Genomic DNA, 12,290 nt, shown 5'->3' on the forward strand with positions numbered 1-12,290 from the left:
CCAACACTCATTACTATCCACACCCTTATGGAATGGTGGATCCACCAACGCTCATTACTATCCACACCCTTATGGAATGGTGGAACCAACGCTCATTACTATCCACACCCTTATGGAATGGTGGATCCACCAACGCTCATTACTATCCACACCCTTATGGAGTGGTGGAACCAACGCTCATTACTATCCACACCCTTATGGAATGGTGGATCCACCAACGCTCATTACTATCCACACCCTTATGGAATGGTGGAACCAACGCTCATTACTATCCACACCCTTATGGAGTGGTGGAACCAACGCTCATTACTATCCACACCCTTATGGAGTGGTGGAACCAACGCTCATTACTAACCACACCCTTATAGAGTGGTGGACCCAACGCTCATTACTATCCACACTCTTATGGAGTGGTGGAACCCAACGCTCATTACTATCCACACCCTTATGGAGTGGTGGAACCAACGATCATTAATATCCACACCCTTATGGAGTGGTGGAACCCAACGCTCATTACTATCCACACCCTTATGGAGTGGTGGAACCAACGCTCATTACTATCCACCCTTATGGAGTGGTGGAACCAACGCTCATTACTATCCGCACCCTTATGGAGTGGTGGAACCCAACGCTCATTACTATCCACCCTTATGGAGTGGTGGAACCCAACGCTCATTACTATCCACACCCTTATGTAGTGGTGGAACCCAACGCTCATTACTATCCACACCCTTATGGAGTGGTGGAACCAACGCTCATTACTATCCACACCCTTATGGAGTGGTGGAACCCAACACTCATTACTATCCACCCTTATGGAGTGGTGGAACCAACGCTCATTACTATCCACACCCTTATCGAGTGGTGGAACCAACGCTCATTACTATCCACACCCTTATGGAGTGGTGGAACCCAACACTCATTACTATCCACCCTTATGGAGTGGTGGAACCAACGCTCATTACTATCCACACCCTTATGGAGTGGTGGAACCCAACGCTCATTACTATACACACCCTTATGGAGTGGTGGAACCAACGCTCATTACTATCCACACCCTTATGGAGTGGTGGAACCCAACGCTCATTACTATACACACCCTTATGGAGTGGTGGAACCAACGCTCATTACTATCCACACCCTTATGGAGTGGTGGAACCAATGCTCATTACTATCCACACCCTTATGGAGTGGTGGAACCCAACGCTCATTACTATCCACACCCTTATGGAGTGGTGGAACCCAACGCTCATTACTATCCACACCCTTATGGAGTGGTGGAACCAACGCTCATTACTATCCACACCCTTATGGAGTGGTGGAACCAACGCTCATTACTATCCACACCCTTATAGAGTGGTGGACCCAACGCTCATTACTATCCACACCCTTATGGAGTGGTGGAACCAACGCTCATTAATATCCACACCCTTATGGAGTGGTGGAACCCAACGCTCATTACTATCCACACCCTTATGGAGTGGTGGAACCAACGCTCATTACTATCCACACCCTTATGGAGTGGTGGAACCCAACGCTCATTACTATCCACACCCTTATGGAGTGGTGGAACCAACGCTCATTACTATCCACACCCTTATGGAGTGGTGGAACCAACGCTCATTACTATCCACACCCTTATAGAGTGGTGGAACCAACGCTCATTACTATCCACACCCTTATGGAGTGGTGGAACCAACGCTCATTACTATCCACACCCTTATGGAGTGGTGGAACCCAACACTCATTACTATCCACCCTTATGGAGTGGTGGAACCCAACGCTCATTACTATCCACACCCTTATGGAGTGGTGGAACCCAACGCTCATTACTATCCACCCTTATGGAGTGGTGGAACCCAACGCTCATTACTATCCACACCCTTATGGAGTGGTGGAACCCAACGCTCATTACTATCCACACCCTTATGGAGTGGTGGAACCCAACACTCATTACTATCCACCCTTATGGAGTGGTGGAACCCAACGCTCATTACTATCCACCCTTATGGAGTGGAACCACCAATGCTCATTACTATCCACACCCTTATAGAGTGGTGGAACCCAACGCTCATTACTATCCACACCCTTATGGAGTGGTGGAACCCAAGGCTCATTACTATCCGCACCCTTATGGAGTGGTGGAATCAACGCTCATTACTATCCACACCCTTATGGAGTGGTGGAACCAACGCTCATTACTATCCACACCCTTATGGAATGGTGGAACCAACGCTCATTACTATCCACACCCTTATGGAATGGTGGAACCAACGCTCATTACTATCAACCCTTATGGAGTGGTGGAACCAAAGCTCATTACTATCCGCACCCTTATGGAGTGGTGGAACCAACGCTCATTACTATCCACACCCTTATGGAGTGGTGGAACCCAACACTCATTACTATCCACACCCTTATGGAGTGGTGGAACCAATGCTCATTACTATCCACACCCTTATGGAGTGGTGGAACCAACACTCATTACTATCCACACCCTTATAGAGTGGTGGACCCAACGCTCAGTACTATCCACACTCTTATGGAGTGGTGGAACCCAACGCTCATTACTATCCACACCCTTATGGAGTGGTGGAACCAACGCTCATTAATATCCACACCCTTATGGAGTGGTGGAACCCAACGCTCATTACTATCCACACCCATATGGAGTGGTGGAACCCAACGCTCATTACTATCCACACCCTTATGGAGTGGTGGAACCCAACACTCATTACTATCCACCCTTATGGAGTGGTGGAACCCAACGCTCATTACTATCCACCCTTATGGAGTGGAACCACCAACGCTCATTACTATCCACACCCTTATGGAGTGGTGGAACCCAACGCTCATTACTATCCACACCCTTATGGAGTGGTGGAACCAACACTCATTACTATCCACACCCTTATGGAATGGTGGAACCACCAACGCTCATTACTATCCACACCCTTATGGAGTGGTGGAACCCAACGCTCATTACTATCCACACCCTTATGGAGTGGTGGAACCACCGCTCATTACTATCCACCCTTATGGAGTGGTGGAACCAACGCTCATTACTATCCACACCCTTATGGAGTGGTGGAACCAACGCTCATTACTATCCACACCCTTATGGAGTGGTGGAACCAACGCTCATTACTATCCACACCCTTATGGAGTGGTGGAACCCAACGCTCATTACTATCCACCCTTATGGAGTGGTGGAACCAACACTCATTACTATCCACACCCTTATGGAGTGGTGGAACCAACGCTCATTACTATCCACACCCTTATGGAGTGGTGGAACCAACGCTCATTACTATCCACACCCTTATGTAGTGGTGGAACCAACGCTCATTACTATCCACCCTTATGGAGTGGTGGAACCCAACGCTCATTACTATCCACACCCTTATGGAATGGTGGAACCAACGCTCATTACTATCCACACCCTTATGGAGTGGTGGAACCAACGCTCATTACTATCCACACCCTTATGGAGTGGTGGAACCCAACGCTCATTACTATCCACACCCTTATGGAGTGGTGGAACCAACGCTCATTACTATCCACACCCTTATGGAGTGGTGGAACCCAACGCTCATTACTATCCACACCCTTATGGAGTGGTGGAACCAACGCTCATTACTATCCACACCCTTATGGAGTGGTGGAACCCAACGCTCATTACTATCCACACCCTTATGGAGTGGTGGAACCCAACGCTCATTACTATCCACACCCTTATGGAGTGGTGGAACCCAACGCTCATTACTATCCACACCCTTATGGAGTGGTGGAACCAACGCTCATTACTATCCACACCCTTATGGAGTGGTGGAACCCAACGCTCATTACTATCCACACCCTTATGGAGTGGTGGAACCCAACGCTCATTACTATCCACACCCTTATGGAGTGGTGGAACCAACGCTCATTACTATCCACACCCTTATGGAGTGGTGGAACCCAACGCTCATTACTATCCACACCCTTATGGAGTGGTGGGACCCAACGCTCATTACTATCCACACCCTTATGGAGTGGTGGAACCCAACGCTCATTACTATCCACACCCTTATGGAGTGGTGGAACCAACGCTCATTACTATCCACACCCTTATGGAGTGGTGGAACCCAACGCTCATTACTATCCACACCCTTATGGAATGGTGGAACCAACGCTCATTACTATCCACACCCTTATGGAGTGGTGGAACCAACGCTCATTACTATCCACACCCTTATGGAGTGGTGGAACCCAACGCTCATTACTATCCGCACCCTTATGGAGTGGTGGAACCAAAGCTCATTACTATCCACACCCTTATGGAGTGGTGGAACCCAACGCTCATTACTATCCACACCATTATGGAGTGGTGGAACCAACGCTCATTACTATCCACCCTTATGGAGTGGTGGAACCACCAACGCTCATTACTATCCACCCTTATGGAGTGGTGGAACCAACGCTCATTACTATCCACCCTTATAGAGTGGTTGAACCAACGCTCATTACTATCCACACCCTTATGGAGTGGTGGAACCCAACGCTCATTACTATCCACCCTTATGGAGTGGTGGAACCCAACGCTCATTACTATCCACACCCTTATGGAGTGGTGGAACCAACGCTCATTACTATCCACACCCTTATGGAGTGGTGGAACCAACGCTCATTACTATCCACACCCTTATGGAGTGGTGGAACCAACGCTCATTACTATCCACACCCTTATGGAGTGGTGGAACCCAACGCTCATTACTATCCACACCCTTATGGAGTGGTGGAACCTACGCTCATTACTATCCACACCCTTATGGAGTGGTGGAACCCAACGCTCATTACTATCCACACCCTTATGGAGTGGTGGAACCCAACGCTCATTACTATCCACACCCTTATGGAGTGGTGGAACCAACGCTCATTACTATCCACACCCTTATGGAGTGGTGGAACCAACGCTCATTACTATCCACACCCTTATGGAGTGGTGGAACCAACGCTCATTACTATCCACACCCTTATGGAGTGGTGGAACCCAACGCTCATTACTATCCACACCCTTATGGAGTGGTGGAACCAACGCTCATTACTATCCACACCCTTATGGAGTGGTGGAACCAACGCTCATTACTATCCACACCCTTATGGAGTGGTGGAACCCAACGCTCATTACTATCCACACTTTTGGAATAATTCCCTGATTCTTAAGTCAAATAAAGTGTGTGTTACTGACCCAAGATCAGTATGACCACCATGTATGTAAAATAGGAAAACCAGCCTGAGATTAATTGCTGATTTATAAGCATCACAAATCTGAACTTTTTCAGTAATGATACAGGAGTCTAAAACTATTTGCTTAAGCAGGGATGTAGGGGAATTACCCTGCTTTAGTGAATGAACAGTTTTCCAGAATTTAAAGGGAGTCTGCCATAGAGCGAAGGCAGCCCACTACTCTACTACCACATATCTGCCATAGAGCGAAGGCAGCCCACTACTCTACTACCACATATCTGTAACTAAAATCCATGTCTACATGTCTGTTTGTGTATGTGTGTGCTTTTCTGTACCTGTATTTGTGTCTCTTCTCAGCCCGCTGTTCCATAAGGTGTATTTTTACCTGTTACCTGTTACCTGATGTGGAATAGAGTTCCATGTAGTCATGGCTCTATGTAGTACTGTGGTCCTCCCATAGTCTGTTCTGGACTTGGGGACTGTGAAGAGACCTCTGGTGGCATGTCTTGTGGGGTATGCAGCTTGTTAACACTTCTTACAAAAACAAGTAGTGATGAAGTCAATCTCTCCTCTACTTTGAGCCATGAGAGATTGAGCCATGTGCCATCACAGCAGCAATATTTGTGACCTGTTGTCACAAGAAAAGGGCAAACAGTGAAGAACAAACACCATTGAAAAAATACAACCCAAATTTATGTTTATTTATTTTCCCTTTTGTACTCTAACTATTTGCACATCATTACGACACTGTATGGACATAATATGACATTTGAAATGTCTTTATTGTTTTGGAACTTCTGTGAGTGTAATGTTTACTGTTCATTTTTATTGTTTATTTCACTTTTGTTTATTATCTACTTCACTTGCTTTGACAATGTAAACACATATTTCACGTGTACCGTGTGGCTCAGTTGGTAGAGCATGGTGTTTGCAACGCCAGGGTTGTGGGTTAGATTCCCACGGGGGACCAGTACGGGGAAAAAAAATTATTTATGAAATGTATGCATTCACTACTGTAAGTCGCTCTGGATAAGATCGTCTGCTAAATGACGTAAATGTAAACATGCCAATAAAGCTTCAATTAGAGAGAGAAAGAACACCAGAAGGTAAAGTTCTCAACGTTCCACAGACACTGATGCAGAACTGGAGAAAATGACTGTTACACCCAGTGATGTAGTGGAGTCGCTAAACCTCCAGATAAGGACTGTTTCACCCAGTGATGTAGTGGAGTCACTAAACCTCCAGAGAAGGACTGTTTCACCCAGTGATGTAGTGGAGTCGCTAAACCTCCAGATAAGGACTGTTTCACCCAGTGATGTAGTGGAGTCACTAAACCTCCAGAGAAGGACTGTTTCACCCAGTGATGTAGTGGAGTCGCTAAACCTCCAGAGAAGGACTGTTTCACCCAGTGATGTAGTGGAGTCACTAAACCTCCAGATAAGGACTGTTTCACCCAGTGATGTAGTGGAGTCACTAAACCTCCAGAGAAGGACTGTTTCACCCAGTGATGTAGTGGAGTCACTAAACCTCCAGATAAGGACTGTTTCACCCAGTGATGTAGTGGAGTCGCTAAACCTCCAGATAAGGACTGTTTCACCCAGTGATGTAGTGGAGTCGCTAAACCTCCAGATAAGGACTGTTTCACCCAGTGATGTAGTGGAGTCGCTAAACCTCCAGATAAGGACTGTTTCACCCAGTGATGTAGTGGAGTCGCTAAACCTCCAGATAAGGACTGTTTCACCCAGTGATGTAGTGGAGTCGCTAAACCTCCAGATAAGGACTGTTTCACCCAGTGATGTAGTGGAGTCGCTAAACCTCCAGATAAGGACTGTTTCACCCAGTGATGTAGTGGAGTCGCTAAACCTCCAGATAAGGACTGTTTCACCCAGTGATGTAGTGGAGTCGCTAAACCTCCAGAGAAGGACTGTTTCACCCAGTGATGTAGTGGAGTCGCTAAACCTCCAGATAAGGACTGTTTCACCCAGTGATGTAGTGGAGTCGCTAAACCTCCAGATAAGGACTGTTTCACCCAGTGATGTAGTGGAGTCACTAAACCTCCAGATAAGGACTGTTTCACCCAGTGATGTAGTGGAGTCACTAAACCTCCAGAGAAGGACTGTTTCACCCAGTGATGTAGTGGAGTCACTAAACCTCCAGATAAGGACTGTTTCACCCAGTGATGTAGTGGAGTCGCTAAACCTCCAGATAAGGACTGTTTCACCCAGTGATGTAGTGGAGTCGCTAAACCTCCAGATAAGGACTGTTTCACCCAGTGATGTAGTGGAGTCGCTAAACCTCCAGATAAGGACTGTTTCACCCAGTGATGTAGTGGAGTCACTAAACCTCCAGAGAAGGACTGTTTCACCCAGTGATGTAGTGGAGTCGCTAAACCTCCAGATAAGGACTGTTTCACCCAGTGATGTAGTGGAGTCGCTAAACCTCCAGATAAGGACTGTTTCACCCAGTGATGTAGTGGAGTCGCTAAACCTCCAGATAAGGACTGTTTCACCCAGTGATGTAGTGGAGTCGCTAAACCTCCAGATAAGGACTGTTTCACCCAGTGATGTAGTGGAGTCGCTAAACCTCCAGATAAGGACTGTTTCACCCAGTGATGTAGTGGAGTCACTAAACCTCCAGATAAGGACTGTTTCACCCAGTGATGTAGTGGAGTCGCTAAACCTCCAGATAAGGACTGTTTCACCCAGTGATGTAGTGGAGTCGCTAAACCTCCAGATAAGGACTGTTTCACCCAGTGATGTAGTGGAGTCGCTAAACCTCCAGATAAGGACTGTTACACCCAGTGATGTAGTGGAGTCGCTAAACCTCCAGATAAGGACTGTTTCACCCAGTGATGTAGTGGAGTCGCTAAACCTCCAGAGAAGGACTGTTTCACCCAGTGATGTAGTGGAGTCGCTAAACCTCCAGATAAGGACTGTTTCACCCAGTGATGTAGTGGAGTCACTAAACCTCCAGATAAGGACTGTTTCACCCAGTGATGTAGTGGAGTCACTAAACCTCCAGATAAGGACTGTTTCACCCAGTGATGTAGTGGAGTCGCTAAACCTCCAGATAAGGACTGTTTCACCCAGTGATGTAGTGGAGTCACTAAACCTCCAGAGAAGGACTGTTTCACCCAGTGATGTAGTGGAGTCACTAAACCTCCAGATAAGGACTGTTTCACCCAGTGATGTAGTGTAGTCGCTAAACCTCCAGATAAGGACTGTTTCACCCAGTGATGTAGTGGAGTCGCTAAACCTCCAGATAAGGACTGTTTCACCCAGTGATGTAGTGGAGTCGCTAAACCTCCAGATAAGGACTGTTTCACCCAGTGATGTAGTGGAGTCGCTAAACCTCCAGATAAGGACTGTTTCACCCAGTGATGTAGTGGAGTCGCTAAACCTCCAGATAAGGACTGTTTCACCCAGTGATGTAGTGGAGTCACTAAACCTCCAGATAAGGACTGTTTCACCCAGTGATGTAGTGGAGTCGCTAAACCTCCAGATAAGGACTGTTTCACCCAGTGATGTAGTGGAGTCGCTAAACCTCCAGATAAGGACTGTTTCACCCAGTGATGTAGTGGAGTCGCTAAACCTCCAGATAAGGACTGTTTCACCCAGTGATGTAGTGGAGTCGCTAAACCTCCAGATAAGGACTGTTTCACCCAGTGATGTAGTGGAGTCACTAAACCTCCAGATAAGGACTGTTTCACCCAGTGATGTAGTGGAGTCACTAAACCTCCAGAGAAGGACTGTTTCACCCAGTGATGTAGTGGAGTCACTAAACCTCCAGATAAGGACTGTTTCACCCAGTGATGTAGTGGAGTCGCTAAACCTCCAGATAAGGACTGTTTCACCCAGTGATGTAGTGGAGTCGCTAAACCTCCAGATAAGGACTGTTTCACCCAGTGATGTAGTGGAGTCGCTAAACCTCCAGATAAGGACTGTTTCACCCAGTGATGTAGTGGAGTCGCTAAACCTCCAGATAAGGACTGTTTCACCCAGTGATGTAGTGGAGTCACTAAACCTCCAGATAAGGACTGTTTCACCCAGTGATGTAGTGGAGTCGCTAAACCTCCAGATAAGGACTGTTTCACCCAGTGATGTAGTGGAGTCGCTAAACCTCCAGATAAGGACTGTTTCACCCAGTGATGTAGTGGAGTCGCTAAACCTCCAGATAAGGACTGTTTCACCCAGTGATGTAGTGGAGTCGCTAAACCTCCAGATAAGGACTGTTTCACCCAGTGATGTAGTGGAGTCGCTAAACCTCCAGATAAGGACTGTTTCACCCAGTGATGTAGTGGAGTCACTAAACCTCCAGATAAGGACTGTTTCACCCAGTGATGTAGTGGAGTCGCTAAACCTCCAGATAAGGACTGTTTCACCCAGTGATGTAGTGGAGTCGCTAAACCTCCAGATAAGGACTGTTTCACCCAGTGATGTAGTGGAGTCGCTAAACCTCCAGATAAGGACTGTTTCACCCAGTGATGTAGTGGAGTCGCTAAACCTCCAGATAAGGACTGTTTCACCCAGTGATGTAGTGGAGTCGCTAAACCTCCAGATAAGGACTGTTTCACCCAGTGATGTAGTGGAGTCGCTAAACCTCCAGATAAGGACTGTTTCACCCAGTGATGTAGTGGAGTCGCTAAACCTCCAGATAAGGACTGTTTCACCCAGTGATGTAGTGGAGTCGCTAAACCTCCAGATAAGGACTGTTTCACCCAGTGATGTAGTGGAGTCGCTAAACCTCCAGATAAGGACTGTTACACCCAGTGATGTAGTGGAGTCGCTAAACCTCCAGATAAGGACTGTTTCACCCAGTGATGTAGTGGAGTCGCTAAACCTCCAGAGAAGGACTGTTTCACCCAGTGATGTAGTGGAGTCGCTAAACCTCCAGATAAGGACTGTTTCACCCAGTGATGTAGTGGAGTCACTAAACCTCCAGATAAGGACTGTTTCACCCAGTGATGTAGTGGAGTCACTAAACCTCCAGATAAGGACTGTTTCACCCAGTGATGTAGTGGAGTCGCTAAACCTCCAGATAAGGACTGTTTCACCCAGTGATGTAGTGGAGTCACTAAACCTCCAGAGAAGGACTGTTTCACCCAGTGATGTAGTGGAGTCACTAAACCTCCAGATAAGGACTGTTTCACCCAGTGATGTAGTGGAGTCGCTAAACCTCCAGATAAGGACTGTTTCACCCAGTGATGTAGTGGAGTCACTAAACCTCCAGATAAGGACTGTTTCACCCAGTGATGTAGTGGAGTCACTAAACCTCCAGATAAGGACTGTTTCACCCAGTGATGTAGTGGAGTCACTAAACCTCCAGATAAGGACTGTTTCACCCAGTGATGTAGTGGAGACACTAAACCTCCAAATAAGGACTGTTACACCCAGTGATGTAGTGGTCGCTAAACCTCCAGATAAGGACTGTTTCACCCAGTGATGTAGTGGAGTCACTAAACCTCCAGATAAGGACTGTTTCACCCAGTGATGTAGTGGAGTCGCTAAACCTCCAGATAAGGACTGTTTCACCCAGTGATGTAGTGGAGTCACTAAACCTCCAGATAAGGACTGTTTCACCCAGTGATGTAGTGGAGTCACTAAACCTCCAGATAAGGACTGTTTCACCCAGTGATGTAGTGGAGTCACTAAACCTCCAGATAAGGACTGTTACACCCAGTGATGTAGTGGAGTCACTAAACCTCCAGATAAGGACTGTTTCACCCAGTGATGTAGTGGAGTCACTAAACCTCCAGATAAGGACTGTTACACCCAGTGATGTAGTGGAGTCACTAAACCTCCAGATAAGGACTGTTTCACCCAGTGATGTAGTGGAGTCACTAAACCTCCAGATAAGGACTGTTTCACCCAGTGATGTAGTGGAGTCACTAAACCTCCAGATAAGGACTGTTTCACCCAGTGATGTAGTGGAGTCACTAAACCTCCAGATAAGGACTGTTTCACCCAGTGATGTAGTGGAGTCACTAAACCTCCAGATAAGGACTGTTACACCCAGTGATGTAGTGGAGTCACTAAACCTCCAGATAAGGACTGTTTCACCCAGTGATGTAGTGGAGTCGCTAAACCTCCAGATAAGGACTGTTTCACCCAGTGATGTAGTGGAGTCACTAAACCTCCAGATAAGGACTGTTTCACCCAGTGATGTAGTGGAGTCACTAAACCTCCAGATAAGGACTGTTTCACCCAGTGATGTAGTGGTCACTAAACCTCCAGATAAGGACTGTTTCACCCAGTGATGAAGTGGAGTCACTAAACCTCCAGATAAGGACTGTTTCACCCAGTGATGTTGTGGAGTCGCTAAACCTCCAGATAAGGACTGTTTCACCCAGTGATGTAGTGGAGTCACTAAACCTCCAGATAAGGACTGTTTCACCCAGTGATGTAGTGGAGTCACTAAACCTCTAGATAATGGAGTCCCAAGTCCCCAGTTCTCATGTCTGAGTCACTGGATGCACATTCATTCAAAATAAAGTTCCAGACAGATGTGCTCCAACCAACAACTCTAAAATAGATAATGTTATATACAGCAATGACAGAATAGAGAGGAAAAATAAATGTATACATTTTATTTAAATGTAACCAGTTACAGCCACAACTAGACCTTGTTTAAAATACAAATAATCTTCTCATTGGGCACAGATGTACAGTAAGTTCATCGTTTAGTTTGAACTACATTTGGTTGAGTAATCAACTAATGTGAAATCAACAAAAATGTCATTGAATTTAGGTTAAAAGTTGGGTGAAAAAAAATACAAGATGCCCTTATGTTAGCTTTTTTTTTTCAAAACCAATCAGTTTTCCACGTTGATTCAGTGTTTCAGTTCATCATTTGTCGTTAGGGAGTCTTGCTTGCTCTGGGTATTACTGCCTCAAATGAGTCAAATCAAATCAAATCAAATCAAATTTATTTATATAGCCCTTCGTACATCAGCTGAAATCTCAAAGTGCTGTACAGAAACCCAGCCTAAAACCCCAAACAGCAAGCAATGCATGTGAAAGAAGCACGGTGGCTGGGAAAAACTCCCTAGGAAAAACTCCTGA

The sequence above is a fragment of the Salmo trutta genome, chromosome 35, assembly GCF_901001165.1.
Source record: "Salmo trutta chromosome 35, fSalTru1.1, whole genome shotgun sequence".
Lineage (NCBI taxonomy): Eukaryota > Metazoa > Chordata > Actinopteri > Salmoniformes > Salmonidae > Salmo > Salmo trutta.